The sequence below is a fragment of the Lagenorhynchus albirostris genome, chromosome 1 (genome assembly GCF_949774975.1).
Source record: "Lagenorhynchus albirostris chromosome 1, mLagAlb1.1, whole genome shotgun sequence".
NCBI lineage: Eukaryota > Metazoa > Chordata > Mammalia > Artiodactyla > Delphinidae > Lagenorhynchus > Lagenorhynchus albirostris.
The window spans coordinates 73,289,368-73,306,862 of record NC_083095.1 but is presented as its reverse complement, the minus strand read 5'-3'; positions in this window follow the sequence as shown (position 1 = coordinate 73,306,862).

Below are 17,495 nucleotides of genomic sequence, written 5' to 3'. Positions count from 1 at the left end.
AAAATATCCATCTGAAGAGAGGTATGTCTCCCTAAGGATGACTACTGATCTATCGCAAGTGCAGAGAAACTTTTAGCATTGTTGAAAGTCGTATTGAGTATCTGGGAGGAATTGGCAGCAGTGGTGTTTCTAAGGAAGGGCTGAGGGGGAGAATTTCTTCTATACCCCCATGTTTAATTGCACGTATTATCTTTTCCAAAAATTAAAAACAAAACATGCATTGGCAGTAACAATAATCACAAATAATCAGTTTTCCCATAATGCTTAGGCCTGTTAGCCGTGCCATATATATATAGCTTATATGTTTATGGAAATCCAAATACCTCAATTCCAGTGCATTACAGCAGCAGACAGGTAGGTGTTTCAGAATTGTAATGACAGTCTGTCCATTGTTTCTTACATTAACATGGACATTGGATGGGAGAAAGCATGGCCAACACTGAGAATGCAGAGACCTATTTTAACATCATTATACTTACCTCAATAATTTTGTGTCCTTCTAGAATCTGGAACATGCAGATTCATTCTTTCTTTTCAAATGCTGATAGAAGTTATGGGTTCACAGTCAGGTTTATGAGTCTGTCTTTTACACTGTCCAGATATCTTTCCACATTGATAAAAATCGGCTTATTTTCCACATTTGCTTGCACTCCATGGGTGTACTCCCTGTACTAGAAATGGATAAAAATAGGAAATTCAGATAACTAGGCAAATTTCCTTTCTTTTTATTTTTTATTAATTTTTATTGGCGTATGGTTGCTTGACAATGTTGTGTTAGCCCCCACTGAACAACAAAATGAATCAGCCCTACGCATACAGATATCCCCTCCCTTTTGGACTTCCCTCTCATTTAGGTTTCCACAGTGCATTAGGTAGAGTTCCCTGTGCTATACAGTATGTTCCCATCAGCTGTCTATTTTATACATAGTATCAATAATGTATATGTGTCAATCCCAGTCTCCCCATTCCTCCTACCTCATCCTTTCTTATTTTTTAAGTCATCTAAATAATTGTATTAATCCCTGACTTCGCTTGTGTACCAAGTATCCCTGGATGGACCACATGGGGGGACAAATGATGTCGGGTGTGATTGGGGTCACGTTGATGTGCACATTGTGGTTTAGCTGGCTTGATAGCCCTCACCAATGGAATTAGAAACATCTGCCCCCTTTCAAGCTTCCACCCACAACGGCTACCTTAAGGAGGCTCACAGGGGGCACACTTCTCTTAAGAATCAATATGGGAAACAACACAGGCTGCCTAGGGTGATGTGTGAACTGCTCTTACCCCTCAGGGCACCCTCTGTGCCTCATTCACTCCAAGCCTCTGTCCAGGTGCTTCCCCAGGTCAACACGCACACCACTGGGGCTGCCTACCTGCTCAGGAAATGTCACCTGCCCTGCTCTTGGGCCCTTGTACTGCATCACCTACGTCAATGGACAGGGAAACAGCCACCCTCTTGCTTGGATTTGACCCTTGGGTTCAGCAGCAAATTTGCATAGGCCCAGGGCTGCTGTAGTGCTTTCACTTTTTAAAAAACGGCTTTATTGAGATGTAATTCATATATCATAAAATTTGCCCATGGAAAGTTCAATTTTTTGGTATATTAATTTTTAAATAGCAAAAATATATGTGACAAAATTTTCCATCTCAACAGTTTTTAAGTGTATGATTCAGTGGCGTTGACTACACTCAAAATTTTGTGCAACCATCACACTATCTCTTTCCAAAACTTTTAAAGTCACCCCCAAACAGAAACTCTTAACTATTAAAAAATAACTCCCTATTTCTCCCTCCCCTCTACTGGTAACCTCTAATCTACTTTCTGTCCTATGGATTTGCCTACTCTAGGTACTTCATATAAGTGGAACGATACAATATTTATGTTTTTGTGTCTGGATCCTTTCATTTAGCGTAATATTTTCAAGGTTCATGTAGTTTACAGCATGTATCAGAGCTTCATCCCTTTTTCTGGTTGAATGATATTCCATTGTACGGACGTATCACATTTTGTTTATCCATTCATCCGTTGATGGACACGGATTGTTTCCACCTTTTGGTTATTGTGAATGATGCCGCTATGACCATTGGTGTCCAAGTGTCTCTTTGAGTCCTTGCTTTCGATTCCTCTGGGTATATGCTTAGGACTAGAATGCTGGATCTTGTGGTTATTCTAAATTTAGCTTTTTGAGGAACTGCCAGACAGATTTCCACAGCAGTTCCACCTTGTCCGTTCCTACCAGCGATGCATGAGGGTCAGTGCTTTTGCTTTTATACAAACAGTACTCCCCATCCCTACGCCAAGGCAGGCAAACTCTGGGAGGGCTGCTCGGAGGGGGCAGCTTCAAATGACAGCCACTAGTCCACTGGTGTTTGCTTCACAGGCACCCAGTGCCCCGTTCTAATCCGGCTTGTTTTTATTCCTCCAGCTCACTCCGTTTGTGCCTGACCCCCAGGCATTGATACTATTTGAGTTCTAGCCCCAGAAATCTTTTAAGCCTTAATACAAATCAGTCAATAGACGAGGACCCTAGAGAAGGACACCCACTGTCAGCTCTATACACAAGTCTCTACATGAGTTCAGCTAGTAACACCTTTTTAAAACATTAATTAATTAATTAATTTATGGCTGTGTTGGGTCTTCGTTTCTGTGCGAGGGCTTTCTCCAGTTGCGGCGAGCCAGGGCCACTCTTCATTGCGGTGCGCGGGCCTCTCACTATCGCGACCTCTCTTGTTGCGGAGCACAAGCTCCAGACGCGCAGGCTCAGTAGTTGTGGCGCACGGGCCTAGTTGCTCCACGGCACGTGGGATCTTCCCAGGCCAGGGCTCGAACGCGTGTCCCCTGCATTGGCAGGCAGACTCTCAACCACTGCGCCACCAGGGAAGCCCAGTAACACCTTTTAAAAACGTTTCCCTAGACTCTCTGATGGCTCTAACTGAGTGGGCTGAACAATTCCATGAGAAACAGTCAATCACTCATTCAACTAGAAGTGGTTACTGATGGTGCTGCGTCTGGGAAGCAGGTACCTAGGGGCGATGACAGGTGTGAGAGATTCATTAGGGAAACACCTGTGAGGAAGGTGGGAGGGGAAACAGGGGGTGCTGGGAAGCCTGTCGGTCTGAGATGCAGATCTGACCCCCCTGGAGGGAGGAAAGTCAGGTTGGATGGAAGCGTCTTAGACTGCTTGTTGGGTGTCCTCAAGTCAAAATCGGCAGTTAGAGGCGTCCAGCATCTTCCAGGAATTGGCCTGCCTCAGTACCCCGTCACGCTCCGTCGTGGCTGAGAGCAGCCTGGAGGCGGTGTGGCCTCCTCACAACTCGGTGGTGGATTTCAGAGCAGCAGCTGGGGCCGCAGTCAGAGGGGCCTCTGAGAGGCACGATTCCAAGGAAATGATCAAGGGGGTTTATATGTGGTGACATTTAGAACGATGCTTAGGAGACTTGTGAGAAAGGCATTCTACTAAGAGGGTCTTTTGCCATTTCCTGTTAGGCGTCCTCTCTCTAGGACACTCACGCTATAAAATATTTACTTGTCATAGCCAGCTGGGGTCTGGGGGCAGCTGTGTGTGGACCTTCTTGATCAGGAAGGGAAGTACCAACCACACCAGCTTTAATAGAAAATCCCTCAGCCCCGTGTCTACTGGCCAGCGTTGGGAGTGCTTTGACAACTGTGAAATCTCTCCACCCTGATGGAATCCTTTCTCAAAGGCTCACATGGCAGGGTCAGACCTGGAAACCAGGGCTCCTGACTCCCAATCCAGCGTGTCATTCAGTATCTTTAAATGATATTTCACTGTCCCCTTCAGTTCTCATTGTTTGGGGGTGGTTTGTACCCCTGAAGACTTCAACCTGGCTTGTGATTTCACCCCAGGACGTGTGGGTATGCATCTGAAAGGAGTCCTTGCCCGGTTTGGGGGATGATCTCTCGCCACCATCTCCCGTTGTGTCCGTGTCTTACTTTTCTCTGTTTCTCCCTTGTTAAAATCTTCACCTTTCTCCTTTGCCTCCAGCATCCTTTCTTGGTTCTAACGACACACCTTGGCTGTGTCACTGCTGTTTCACTGGGCTCTCCACTCTCCTCCCAGAGCCTCACTGGGTAGATCAGGTAGGACCTCAGCCTGGGGCCTGCCTATCCTTGTGCCAGGGGACCCCATCCAGGAAGGCTGAGACCCACAGCTTGGCCACATATCAAGGAGAGAATCATGGATGTGCATGGAACAGGCTTTTGGGTTCAGTGACTCTAAGATGCCTTCCAACCCTTAAAATCCATAAACCTCTAGAATGCTATTCATAGCAGGAATATATACTTCCATGTGGCACTGAATTAAATTAGAGGAAATGCACTGGCTGTGGACAGGCTTGGGAGTGGCTTGGGTAATTAGGGGCCTATATCATGTATTACAGTATACCTTCACTGCTCCTGCCAAGGCTGTACGTTAGCATTCAGCTGTTGCAGAGATTTAAATAGTACTTGTTCCCCTGAAAGAAAACTTCAAGGTCCATTCATTTGCTAAGGGCTAATATTTTCCCCAGGGGATAAAGTGCTAGACCGTCAGCCCCTGGGCTTCAGAGACTGTGTTTACACAGTACAAGCAGAGCTTAAGGAAGTTTCCTTGGCCCTGCTTTCTCTGCACCCTCCTGGGAAGGAGTTTTGTGCTTCCCATGGTGCCTCTCTTTGGTGGGAATGAGGGTGATGTGGTCTTTGCGCTTCTGGGAAAACTTCTTCGCATAGAAGACAATGGAACATCCATTTCTGCTTCAACCTTGCTCTTGTTAAAAAAAAAAAACCAGATCACTGAGATTTTTTTTTGGTCAAGCGAGATAAGGCTTAGGACTGGAAAGTGTAAACAGCAATGGCAGGACTCCACGTCTGTAGAACCTAACAAGTTAGAGCCTTTTCACACTTAGTAATTTATTTCATCTTATATCAGTCTCGATTGGTTGGCAGGACAAAGGCTGTTATCCTCACCTTATGTGAAAAGCATTCGTTCTTTCAGTAAATAGGTATTGGGTACTTACTAAGGTTTTCTTCCTGTGTTTATGGAGTGCTTACTATATGCCAGGCATGGGCTACTTGCTAACTCATCTAATGTCCAAAGTGACCCCACGAAATAGATGTTATTATTAACCCTATTTGGCAGATGAAGAATCAGAAGCCAGAGAAGTGATGTGATTTGCCCAGGACGTTAGTAAACGGCAGAGCTAAGATCGGAGTTGTGCGGTCTGACTCCAGAACCCAGGCCCTGGGCTTTTCTGCTGTATTGATGACAGGCTATGAATCTCACGAGCAAAGAGTTATTCATTGCAACTGAGAAATGCTATGAAGGAAAAGCACAGTGTACTATGAGGAAATAAAATAGGAGTGCTAGCTTAGTCTGGTGAGGAAGGAAAGGCTTCCCCAGGGAAGTAACACTTAAACGGAGACCTGAAGGGGGAACGGGAGCACGATGGGAAGGGGGTGAGGGTGGGAGAGCAGGCTAGGCAAAGGCTGAGGGGAGGAAGGATGCTGGCTCTGTGAAGGACCTAAAAGAGCCTGGTTTCTTTGCTGAGTAAAAAACAAATACCGTACGCTAACACATATATATGGAATCTAAGAAAAAAAAAATGTCATGACGAACCTAGGGGTAAGACGGGAATAAAGACACAGGCCTACCAGAGAACGGACTTGAAGACATGGGGAGGGGGAAGGGTAAGCTGGGACAAAGCGAGAGAGAGGCATGGACATATATACACTACCAAATGTAAGGTAGATAGCTAGTGGGAATCAGCCACATAGCACAGGGAGATCAGCTCGGTGCTTTGTGACTGCCTGGAGGGGTGGGATAGGGAGGGTGGGAGGGAGGGAGACGCAAGAGGGAAGAGATATGGGGACATATGTATATGTATAACTGATTCACTTTGTTATAAAGCGAAACTAACACACCATTGTAAAGCAATTATACTCCAATAAAGATGTTAAAAAAAAAGAATTCCACACACACAAAAAAAAGAAACATGGGGGATCAGGGAGAGATGGGGTTGAAGAGATACAGGGCGAAAGATGACTTTGTAGTCCATATTAAGGATTCAACTGGGTCTAAAGAGCTCTGAGAATCCACCTGTGGGGCTTATCAGGCTCATTGTGCCTGCTGTGAGGAGAAGTGGGGCAAATACAGAAGTGGGGAGAGAGGTTATGAGACTGTTATAGTCCTGCTGGTGAAGGAGCGGAGATGGAGAGAAACGGGCGGGTCAGAGGACCCTTAGGAGGCAAAGTTTGTGGTGACACATACTCAGGGAGTCTCAGTGAATGCCAGCAGGAAGGACAGATTGTAAAGAAACATTTATACAAAGCGTTCCTTCACCAATTAATCCAGTGCTAAAGTCATTCATTTTTCATTTGAGAGTGCTAATAAATTATGATGAGAATGAAGGTGGAATGCGTTACAAAGCTGCCCATGTAGTGCCTCCTTTTTTGTTTTTGTTTTCTGAGCCTCCCTTTTAGTGCCATCATTTCTTCAAAAGGAAGGAGGTACACTCTTCCATACTTGTAGAGACCTTGAAAATATTCATTCTGTGGGAGGGGGTGTGGTCAAGGAATCCTGCAGGTGTTTGGGGGACACAGCAAAAAGGGAAGAGGCTTTTTGCCTGTGTATTGGTGTGTGTGTCTCCGAGTGTGTGTTTGTGTATATTTGAAGCCAGTTTGCAAAATCAGATCGCAAAACTCCTGAGAGAAGTCCCAGGCAGTGTTTCTAGGATGTTGCAACAGCCCATATGAAAGGAAAGACATCAACTGCTTACTTGAACTTAAAGGATGTGCTTTAAGAAAAATTACTTGAATTTACTAGATGTTTTGCCATTGAGTGGATATAACCTGGTCTAAATTTTGTCCTAACTTGGCACCGACTGATTGCTCTGACCTCCAGCTATTATTATATCCTGGCTAGTGATAAAGCGGATCATCACGTATAGTTTTCCAGAAGCCTCACAGTTGAGATTGTTTTGAGCATTTCCTTCTAAGCAGCAAAAGGTTATTGGTTGCGGGTCCTAGAACTATCCTGCCTCTATTCATCCTCTTCTTGTGGTGGTGATAACAGCTACAGAATAAGCCCGAAATAGCACATCCTTCTAGGAGATGCCATCACATCCTGATGAAACCCACCTAAGTTTGAGGCTTGTGGTTCTGCAAAGTGACTACTTATTTGATAAACCAGAAAGGGAGGCAAGCCATTGAGTTCAAAGAAAGTACAAGTGTGTGTCAGGGTCTTTGTCCCCACACTATTGCCTCTTGAATGGAGTTGTCCCATGTGTGAGAGCAGCTGACCCATGAGACAGGGAGGTTGCCTTGAACCTCACTGCCTTAGGCCATGAGACAGAACCCAATGAGGCCCCAAGATGAGCAAACACATCACACAGCCCATAAAGCCCACCTGGGGGCTTCCCTGGTGGCGCAGTGGTTGAGAGTCCGCCTGCCGATGCAGGGGACACGGGTTCGTGCCCCGGTCCGGGAAAATCCCACATGCCGCGGAGCGGCTGGGCCCGTGAGCCATGGCCGCTGAGCCTGCGCGTCTGGAGCCTGTGCTCCGCAACGGGAGAGACCACAACAGTGAGAGGCCCGCATACAGCAAAAAGAAAAAAAAAAAAAGCCCACCCGACACCTTGAAAACACTTTGTTGAAAGAATCCTTCATTGTGAAATTTCTCTAAGAAATGTGATCTGCTCACTTCCTTAATAAATCACTCTGTACTTTTTCAGTGGACAATATTTACTTGATTTGAATAAATGACTAGCGACAGGCATAAGGAAGCTCCTCATTAAAGTGCACCAATTGATTAATGACTTGGGCCAGAATCACGTTACGGCTCTTTGCTGCATTATTAGTCATTTTATAATAATGGCTTCTTGTCACTTTAAAATGCAATTTCCTTTATGGAAACTCAGTTATAATCGCATGAATTTGGAAAGGTTAGCTGGTGGGTATGTGACTTTACTTGCCCTGTGACCATACAGTGACTTTGGCTTTGCAGGAAAAATTTATGAGGCTTTTGGACAGGGTGCCCTTGAAGAGCAATGCCCAGTGATGTGTAGAGCTGGGTGAGCCCTTAGATCTTTTCCTGCCAAAGCCCTTAATGTTACAGAGGAGGAAACTGAGATACAGAGGTGACGTCAGGGCTGCCCACCCTCTATCGGCAAGCGTTCCTCAGATGCCTCTGCTGTGCCTTGTACTGTGCTAGGTGCTGGGGGAAATGCACAGCTTTGGTCTTAAGCTTTTACCCTCTCGGTGGAGAGATAAAACCGCACATGTAAGTATTTAAAGACAGCATATGGCAATATATCAAGCATGAGCAAGCGTGGTCCGTGTTGTTTTATAGCCATACTCCACACTGGGATCATTCCATGAGCCAGGGTGGAAAAGGGTGCGAGCTTTGAGGCAGAGCAGAGCAATGAGAACATCATCCCACCACACAACATAAAGCTGGGCAACGTGTGGCTTCAGTCCAGGTGATGTATGCAAAACCGTTGGGAGGGTCAGAGAGTCACACTTAGAACCAGTGTGGGTGTAAGATCAGAAAAGCCTGAAATTCCTTCTCCATGGGCTTTTCTTCCTCTTCACTCTGGCAATGTCTTTACAAATGGGAGGTCAGTACAGTACAGCAGTTAAGAGCACTGGTTCAAGAGGCAGATGGATTCAGATAGGAGTCCCAGCCCTGCCAATCAGTCATTGTATGACTTTGAGCAACTCATCTCACTCGAGTTTCATTCCCTCTGTAAAATGAGAATAATAATTAATGACTGTCTCGCATAATTTTGTGAAGATCAATTGAGGTAATGCACGAAAGTAAAGCACAATAGCCATAAAAAGGAATGAAATTGAGTTATTTGTAGTGAGGTGGATGGAGTCTGTCATACAGAGTGAAGTAAGTCGGAAAGAGAAAAACAAATACCGTATGCTAACACATATGTATGGAATCTAAAAGAAGAAAAAAAAGTTCTGACGAACCTAGGGGCAGGATAGGAATAAAGACGCAGATGTAGAGAATGGACTTGAGGACATGGCGGGGGGAAGGGTAAGCTGGGATGAAGTGAAAGAGTGGCATGGACATATATACACTACCAAATGTAAAATAGGTAGCTAGTGGGAAGCAGCCACATAAGCACAGGGAGATCAGCTCGGTGCTTTGTGACCACCTAGAGGGGTGGGATAGGGAGGGTGGGAGGGAGACACAAGAGGGAGGAGTTATGGGGATATATGTATTTGTATAGCTGATTCACTTTGTTATAAAGCAGAAATTAACACACTACTGTAAAGCAATTGTACTCCAATAAAGATGTTTAAACAAAATAAATAAATCACTAAAAAAAAGAGAGAAAAACAAATACAGTATGCTAACGCATATATATGGAATCTAAAAAAAAAAAATGGTACTGATGAACCTAGTGGCAGGGCAGGAATAAAGATGTAGACATAGGGAATGGACTTGAGGACACAGGGGTGGAGGGGGAAGCTGGGGCAAAGTTAGAGTAGCAGTGACATATATACACTACTGAATGTAAAATAGTTAGCTAGTGGGAAGCAGCCGCATAGCACAGGGAGATCAGCTCGGTGCTTTGCGATGACCTAGAGGGATGGGATAGGGAGGGTGGGAGGGAGGCTCAAAAGGGAGGGGATATGGGGATATATGTATGCATATGGCTGATTCACATTGTTATATAACAGAAACTAACACAGTATTGTGAAGCAATTATACTCCAATAAAGATCTATTAAAAAAAGTAAAAAAAAAAAGTAGGAGAAACTTAGTGGAATTTATTAAGTATAATAAAAAACAAATATAGAACAAACAGACAAAAAAAGTAAAGCACAGCCCAGTGTTTGATATTGAGCTATGCTTTTTATGGGGATCCATTATTAATATACCCAACTCAACAATGATGTTAACACATTTGCTGCTAGCAAAAAGAGAGAAGGGGAGAGAGAGTGGAGAGAGAGGATGTGTGTGTATGTACTTCCATACACCATGTTCTGGCTATTTTAGCCATCAAGAAGAGATTGGGATTATGGAATCCAGCTGGTTGTACAATAAATAGCTCTTTAAATCGCCCCAAACAACAAATGATGTTAAGATATAAACAAGGAACAGCTCATTTGTAAGTGGTCCTGTCAGTTGTTAAATGTTTACCAATCAATTTCTTTTTTTCCAGGCACAAAGAAAAACTGTGTTTCCCAGACTCTGTCACAGGTGGGTTCAAACCATGTGACAGCATTTTGGCCAATAAGATGTGGGAAGGAGTGACATGCTCCACTTCCGGGTTGAATATAAAACTGCCTGTGTGATCCCCCATTCTCTCCACTCCTACTTCTTCTACCATGGTCACATGTTCCAGACAGTATAACTACTATATAACTACTAACTGGAAAGAACATACATCCCTGGGTCAGTGCTTGTAGTAGCGTCTCACCTCCACAACCATGTTAGCATTCAGTGAACTATCACATTACTGAAGGAACTTAGAATACATTCCCTAGATTACTTATTTGCAATGAGCCATTCATGGTTAGTCATTCAGTGGCATTTTTCATATTTTTGCTAACTTTTTACTTATTTGTGCCTGCCAATGAACATCCAAACTCCTCTCTCCTATAGTAACCCAGAATTGTTTAAGGTAGATGATAAGTAAATATTTTTAGTAGGGTTAAATGGTCATCTTTTGTGGTTATCCATTTATTCCTTAACTCAGATTAGATTTAGCTTTTCACCTTTGAGTATTATATTGGCTGTGGGTTTGTCATAAATAGCTGTTATTATGTTGAGATATGTTCCCTCTATACCCATTTTGGTAAGAGTTTTTGTCATAAATGGATGTTGAATTTTATCAAATGTTTTTTCTGCATCTATTGAGATGATCACATGGTTTTTATCTTTTCTTTTGTTGATGTGGTTTATCACATTGATTGATTTTTGTACGTTGAAACATCCCATGTGACTCTGGGATGAACCCAACGTGGTCGTGGTGTACGATCTTCTTTATATGTTGTTGGATTCGGTTTGCTAATATTTTGTTGAGAATTTTTACATCTATATTCATCAAAAATATTGGCTTGTAATTTCCTTTTTTGGTGGTGTCTTTGTCTGGTTTTGATATCAGGGTGATGGTGGCTTCATAGAATGTCTTTGGGAGTGTTCCCTCTGCTTCAATCTTTTGGAAAAGTTTGAGAAGAATCAGTAAAAGTTCTTTTATGTCTGGTAGAACTCACCTGTGAAACCATCTGGTCCTGGACTTTTGTTTGTAGGGAGGTTTTTAATTTTATTACAGATTCTATTTCACTTCTAGCGATAGGTCTGTTCAAATTATCTCTTTTCTCTTGATTCAGTTATGGTGGACTGTATGTTTCTAGGAACTTGTCCATTTCTTTTAGGTTGTTGAATTTGTTGGCATATAATTGTCAGATTAGATTTGGAATGATTAGAATTGACGTTGAAGGTGGTTTTGTCTTATCCCCCAAACCCACTTCCAGTATTCCAGTGTACATGAGAAAACTGCAATAGTTTTGAGTTGCTTAGGCTAACCTAGCTCACTGCTGGAAGCATTGGGATGTGCCTTTTCAGTTCAACACCGTTTCCACTGCAAAGTGCTGCCTCCAGTCATCTAATGGGGTCAGGAGGAAGTGGGACACAAAATATGTAAGTTCTGTATGAGAGAAAGTACCAGGAAATGTCAGGAAAGCAAAGTAGAATCTGGGCCTGGGGGGAATTTGTGGGTAAGGGCAACAGGAGGAGAAACATGGGGCTGGATCTGCAGGAATGGAGGGGCAACTTCATCTAACTTCACTCTTGCTGAGGTCCGGATTGGTTACGGCAGATGGCGTGTTCCAAAGACGATGGAAACAATATCACATGTCCCACAAGCTCTTCTACAGCATGACCTTATTATCCCCCATCAAGAGGTGGTGTCTCCCTTGAATCTGGACTGCCCAATGACTTTCTAGTGATGAATAGCATGTGTCCGAAGTGATGTGTGTGACTTGCAAGGCTAACTGCAGAAAGGCCACACAGCTTTTGTCTGGTTCTCTTGGAACACTTGCCAGCCTCCAGGTAAGAAGCATAGTTACCCTGAGACCACTGTGCCAGAGAGGCCACATGTAGGACTCCAAGTTGGCAGTGCCAACTGAACCCAGCTGTCCAGCCAGACATGTGAGTGACCCCATCTTGGAGCCTCTGAACCATTCCATTTGCCAGTTGGACATCACTGAGTAACCTCAAAGTATGACACAGGAAGCAAAAGAATTGCCCAGTCAAACCTGACTGAGTTCTTGATTTAGGTAAACTGTAAGAGACTGTAAAATTGTTGTGGTTTTGGGCCACAAAATCTTGGAGCAGTTTGTTACACAGCGGCAGAAAGTGGAAAACTAGCTTCTCCTATGTTTATAAACATACCACTCAGGTATGAGAGACTCTCATTTGCTTTGTTCTGGGGATATAAGTGTAAAGTTGCATGCCCAAGTGTTAACAGGCTTGGACTCTGGAGGCCTTGTGGATATCAGTGAACCCCTACAAGGCCAGTGAACTTCTGTTTGCAGGTGAAGGTTGAAGGGTGTTAAATTATGAGTCATGGCATAGATCAAGGGAAAAACTATTTCCAGTTCAGAGTACAAACAGGAATTGATTCTAATCTGAAATGGGGAATTTAAAACACCCCACACATTGCCACAGTACAGAGAAGAAAGCTAATCATGGGAGAGAGAGTACAGGTGCCAAAGAGCATTGACCTAGAATGCTCTCAGCCTAGAGAGAGAAATTAATGGCTCAGCCTAGAGAGAGAAATTAATGGCTCAGCCTAGAGCCATTAATTAATCAGGCACGATACTTCATGAAGTCTACCAAAACAGTCTTTCTGTCCAAAGTCTCTATAGAGAGTTCCACAACTCTCATTTTTGTGCTGAGGTTCTGAAAGTTAGGGATGGGAATGGGTATGGCATGGGTGGGCGGTACATTGTATCTCCAGAGATGGCCGCAACACTACCTCTCGTTCCATGTGCAACTCTCCCATCAAGAAGGGGAATCTACTTCCCCACCCTTTGAATCTGACCTGGTGACTCCTTTGACAGATACAATGTAGTGGAAGAGATGTTCTGGGACTTCTAAACCCAGGCATTACAAGGGCCTGGCAGCTTCTACTTTTGCTCTTTGGAGGAGACCAGCTTTCATGAAAGAAGTTCAACTGCCCTCACTCAGATGGCCATGGCAGGAGAATCTCAACCTTGCCATCTGGAAAGGCCACAAGGAGGAGAACTCAAGGCCCTGGCTGACAGCCCCAGCTGAGCCCCAGCTGTCAGCCCATGCCAACCTGCCAGCTAAGTGAGTAAGGCCATCCTGGAAGTGGACCCTCCCACTTCAGTCGGGCTGCCCCAGCTGCCAGCCCATGGAGCAGAGGCAAACTACACCTGTGAGACTGGCTTAAACTGCAGAATCAAGAACAGATAAATGTCATTGTGGTACCGTGAAATTTTGAGGCAGTTTGGTATGTAGAGATAGAGAATCAGAATAGTAGGAAAATAGGGCTGGCCTGTGGCTTGAGGACATGGAACAAGGGGGGGTCTAAAGCAAATGCCAGGGCAAAGGCTTAGGAATCCAGGGACAGGCCACAGCATCAGATTCAAAAGGGGTGGTCGAGAAAGATGAAACAGATCCCAAAAGGAGAGTCTGTAGCAAAAATTAGACAAAGTGGAAGAACAGGGGTCAGGGCCAAGGAGAGGATGCCTGAGACAATGGTAAATGAAGCAGGTTTTGAGTTTTTTAAGTGTCAGACTAAGAAGAATTTTTAGTTTTTTTTTTTTAATGGAAGTATAGTTGATTTACAATGTTATGTTAATGTCTGCTGTACAGCAAAGTGATTCAGTTATACATATATATACATTCTTTTTTATATTCTTTTCTGTTATGGTTTATCATAGGATATTTAATATAGTTCTCTGTGCTATGCAGGAGGACATTGTTGTTTATCTAACCTATATATAAAAGCTAACATCTTTTCCTCAGGGGAAATAGGAGCCTCACATTCCCCAGTAACTAACCTCAGTCCTCCTACGTCCATCGAGGCTTGCTCCCTCTCATGTCCTTAGAACACTAGCTCATCCTGATGATGAAATATTTTGTGATATATAAATTTTCAAGCACCTTTTATTGGCATGGTGAAATGCTAACAATATCATTTAATTTTAAAAGAACTCCAAAACAGCTATAACCCTGAAACTAACACATTATAAATCAACTATAATTTTTAAAAAAGTTTAAAATGGTAAAAAAAAAAAAAAGAAAGAATCCCAAACCAGACAATATCCACAATATTAAAAACTGTAATAGGGGTGGAAATTTCATTATTTTAACTGCTGACAGTAATATTCCTCTTAGGGGGCAAAGTATCCATGCTTTAGAAAATAACCTGATATAAGTCCTTGAGTTAGAGGGAAGACCTGGGGATGGGAGAGCTCGTAGGAGCTTGAGCGACAGCAGGAAGTGGCTAAATTGCTCTGCATGAGGCCAGGATCAGGCAAGGAGAGCAAGGGAGGTCCTCCCAGGCTGAGGACGGTAGGGCCAACGGTGGCAGGTGGGGATTCTCCGGCAGAGAACCGTAAGAAGGGCCCGACGGATGTCCTATCTGAAGCTGCTCGCTGCAGCGCATACTTCTCTCCCCAACCTTCAGCATGCCACAGGCACAAGTATTGGATGCGAGTGGGGTTGTGTGTGTGTGTGTGTGTGTGTGTGTGTGCGTGCACATACATGAGTGTGCGTGTTGTGGGGAGGGAGGTAGACCTGGCAAAGAGCAGAGACAGCATTTGTGGAGGTAAAATCTGAACGTAAGAACTGACTATGAAAGAGTGACCTTCTCAATCTGCAGAAATTGAGAGGAGGGCTTTGGACTTCGACAAGGAGAGGAATGGGGTTGGCACCATTTTACCTAGACCTCAAGATCTGTAACGACACGGCTGGAAGGAAGTATCAAATGTCATCCCGCAAGGAAGTATCAAATGAGTTCTCTTACGGTGGGGATAATTTTCTGCTTTAGAATTTTCTCTATTATCCATGTTTTCTACAATGAGCATTTGTTATCTTTAAAGTCAGAAAAAGTCAACATTTTTTTTTAAATGGACTCATTCTGAACCTCCCTGGCTTTAGCCATCAAGTTAGGAAGGATTTAACAACTCAATCTCACAGTGAGTGTTAATGACTAATAAGGAATGAGGCTACATGTGCAGGGACATGCACACTTTCGCAGAGGACTCCTAGAGACAGTAATTCTATTTTTTTATTTTATTTTTTATGTTTTGGCTGTATTGGGTCTTCGTTCCTGTGCTCGGGCTTTCTCTAGTTGCGGCGAGCGGGGGCCACTCTTCGTTGCCGTGCGCGGGCCTCTCATTGCGGTGGGTTCTCTTTGTTGCGAAGCATGGGCTCCAGGAGCGCAGGCTTCACTAGTTTCGGCACACGGGCTCAGTAGTTGTGGCTTGCGGGCTCTTGAGCGCAGGCTCAGTAGCTGTGGCACATGGGCTCAGTTGCTCCACGGCACGTGGGATCCTCCCGGATCAGGGCTGGAACCCACGTCCCTTGCATTGGCAGGCAGATTCTCAGCTGCTGCACCACCAGGGAAGCCCCTAGAGACAGTAATTCTATAAGATAAAGGAATATAATTTCAAGGAGAGTAAGACAAGCATGACTCAAACCAAGCAGCTCTATATTCCACCTGCCCCAAGACTAATCTTTCTCTTTAGCTAAAAATGTGGGTAAACCCTGGAACTGGAAAGAGGAGAATTGTGTTTCATGAATGATGTTTGAGAAAAGAAGAATTCTCCAAGGCCTACAGACACCTACCTGTGGAAATTCTGGCTCTGTTAGGGAGAATTGGCACTAATATTTCCTAGTGAGCCTTGAACTATCATGGATTGTTTTGCCTTGGAATTTTTTTATTAGACATTGGGCGCATTATTTTTCTTTGCCCTCCAGTGTGGATAAGATCCCAAGTAGCTTGAAGACCAGGATTTGTGGATGTACCTGTCATGAGGGCAGGGACCATGTTTATCTGCCCCAGCTGCATCCCTAGGACCTAGGATAAAGCCTGAGACATACAAAAAGATATAATAATGACTAATAACAACTGTTAAGTGTTTACAAGAACAGGTTTTGTTCTAAATTTTTTTTATTTTTACTGTGTGTGTGTGTGTGTGTGTGTGTGTGTGTGTGTGTGTGTGAACATTTAAGTTCTACTCAGAGAGTAGAGGCAGAGAGGGAGGGAAACAGGGAGCTCTTGTCTGGAGTTTGTCAGTTCTCTAAAGTACGTTTTTTCTCCCTTGTTGAGAGGATGCGGTAGAGGTCAGTAATTCCTTCAGAATTCATTTGGGGACCCCTTGAAAATGAACGATAGAGATTTTCGTGTTTCTTTAGCATGTGAATAAGGGCTTGGACTCCTGGCTTTCCCATTCCAACCTCACACATTAGATGGATCGTTTGGGTCGGCCTTGCCTGGGGGTTTCGTTTGGAAGCGTGAGAGGCTTCCAAACACCTCTTAGCACCTCTGGTAAGAGGCTGGAAGGCTGAGCCGGTTCCCAAAGAGGCTGCTGCCATCCCGCAACACAAGAGGGCAGTATTTCAACAGGTCTGAGATTTCGCCTGCATCATAATGTGTGCTTCCACTATCTTCAGCAAAAAGCCTGTTGGACTGATTATTTCAGCTCAAGAATTTCAGAGTCCAGGGGAGGATGCATTTTAATGACTCCAGGGAACGGATCAAATTAAACACATTATCTCGGATTTTCTTCCCTCGCCTCCTCTCACCCGCCTTCTCCGCGGCGTCTGTCTGCGCGGCGTGGGTCTCAGCCCCTGCCCTGAGTCAGTCCCTCTGCAGAGCTGCAACCCTTGCTAAGGAACGAAGGGCCAGAAAAAGTTTCTGCAGCTTGTCTCGGCGCAGATTCTCCAAGGTCACCTTCCGGCAAGATAAACTTAGGAATCCCTGAAAGTTTCCTGCCCTGCCAGCTGAAACTGATCAGGGAAAACCAAACCCAGACCCCAGCAGCTGGCGCATCTTACCCTGGGCTTCACACCGTTCTAGAGGCTTTACATATATTATCTCTAATCTTCCCAACCGCTTTGCAAGAAGAATAGTATTGCCATGTGGCCGGTGAGGAAACAAATACAGAGAGGTTAAAAAAAAAAAAAAAAAAAGTCCAAGATCATGAAACTAGTAAGTGCTGAGCTGGGACTTACACCAGGATGACTGGTCCCAAAGCCTGGAATATACATGGCATCTCCCTAAAGCTGAGTCCCTACTGCTCTTATCGCTGTAAGTTGCCCATGACACTTGGTTAGAACATGAAGTGCACGCACTAAATGATTTCTCTGGTTGAGGGCAGAGGGGTAGGCTGCTTCTTTGGGCACTTTGAGGGCAAACTTCAAGTTCTATTCATCCTCTGCAGCTCCTGGAATAACCTGGCCTTTAATGGGTGCTCAGTGCTGCAGAGACTGAATAATT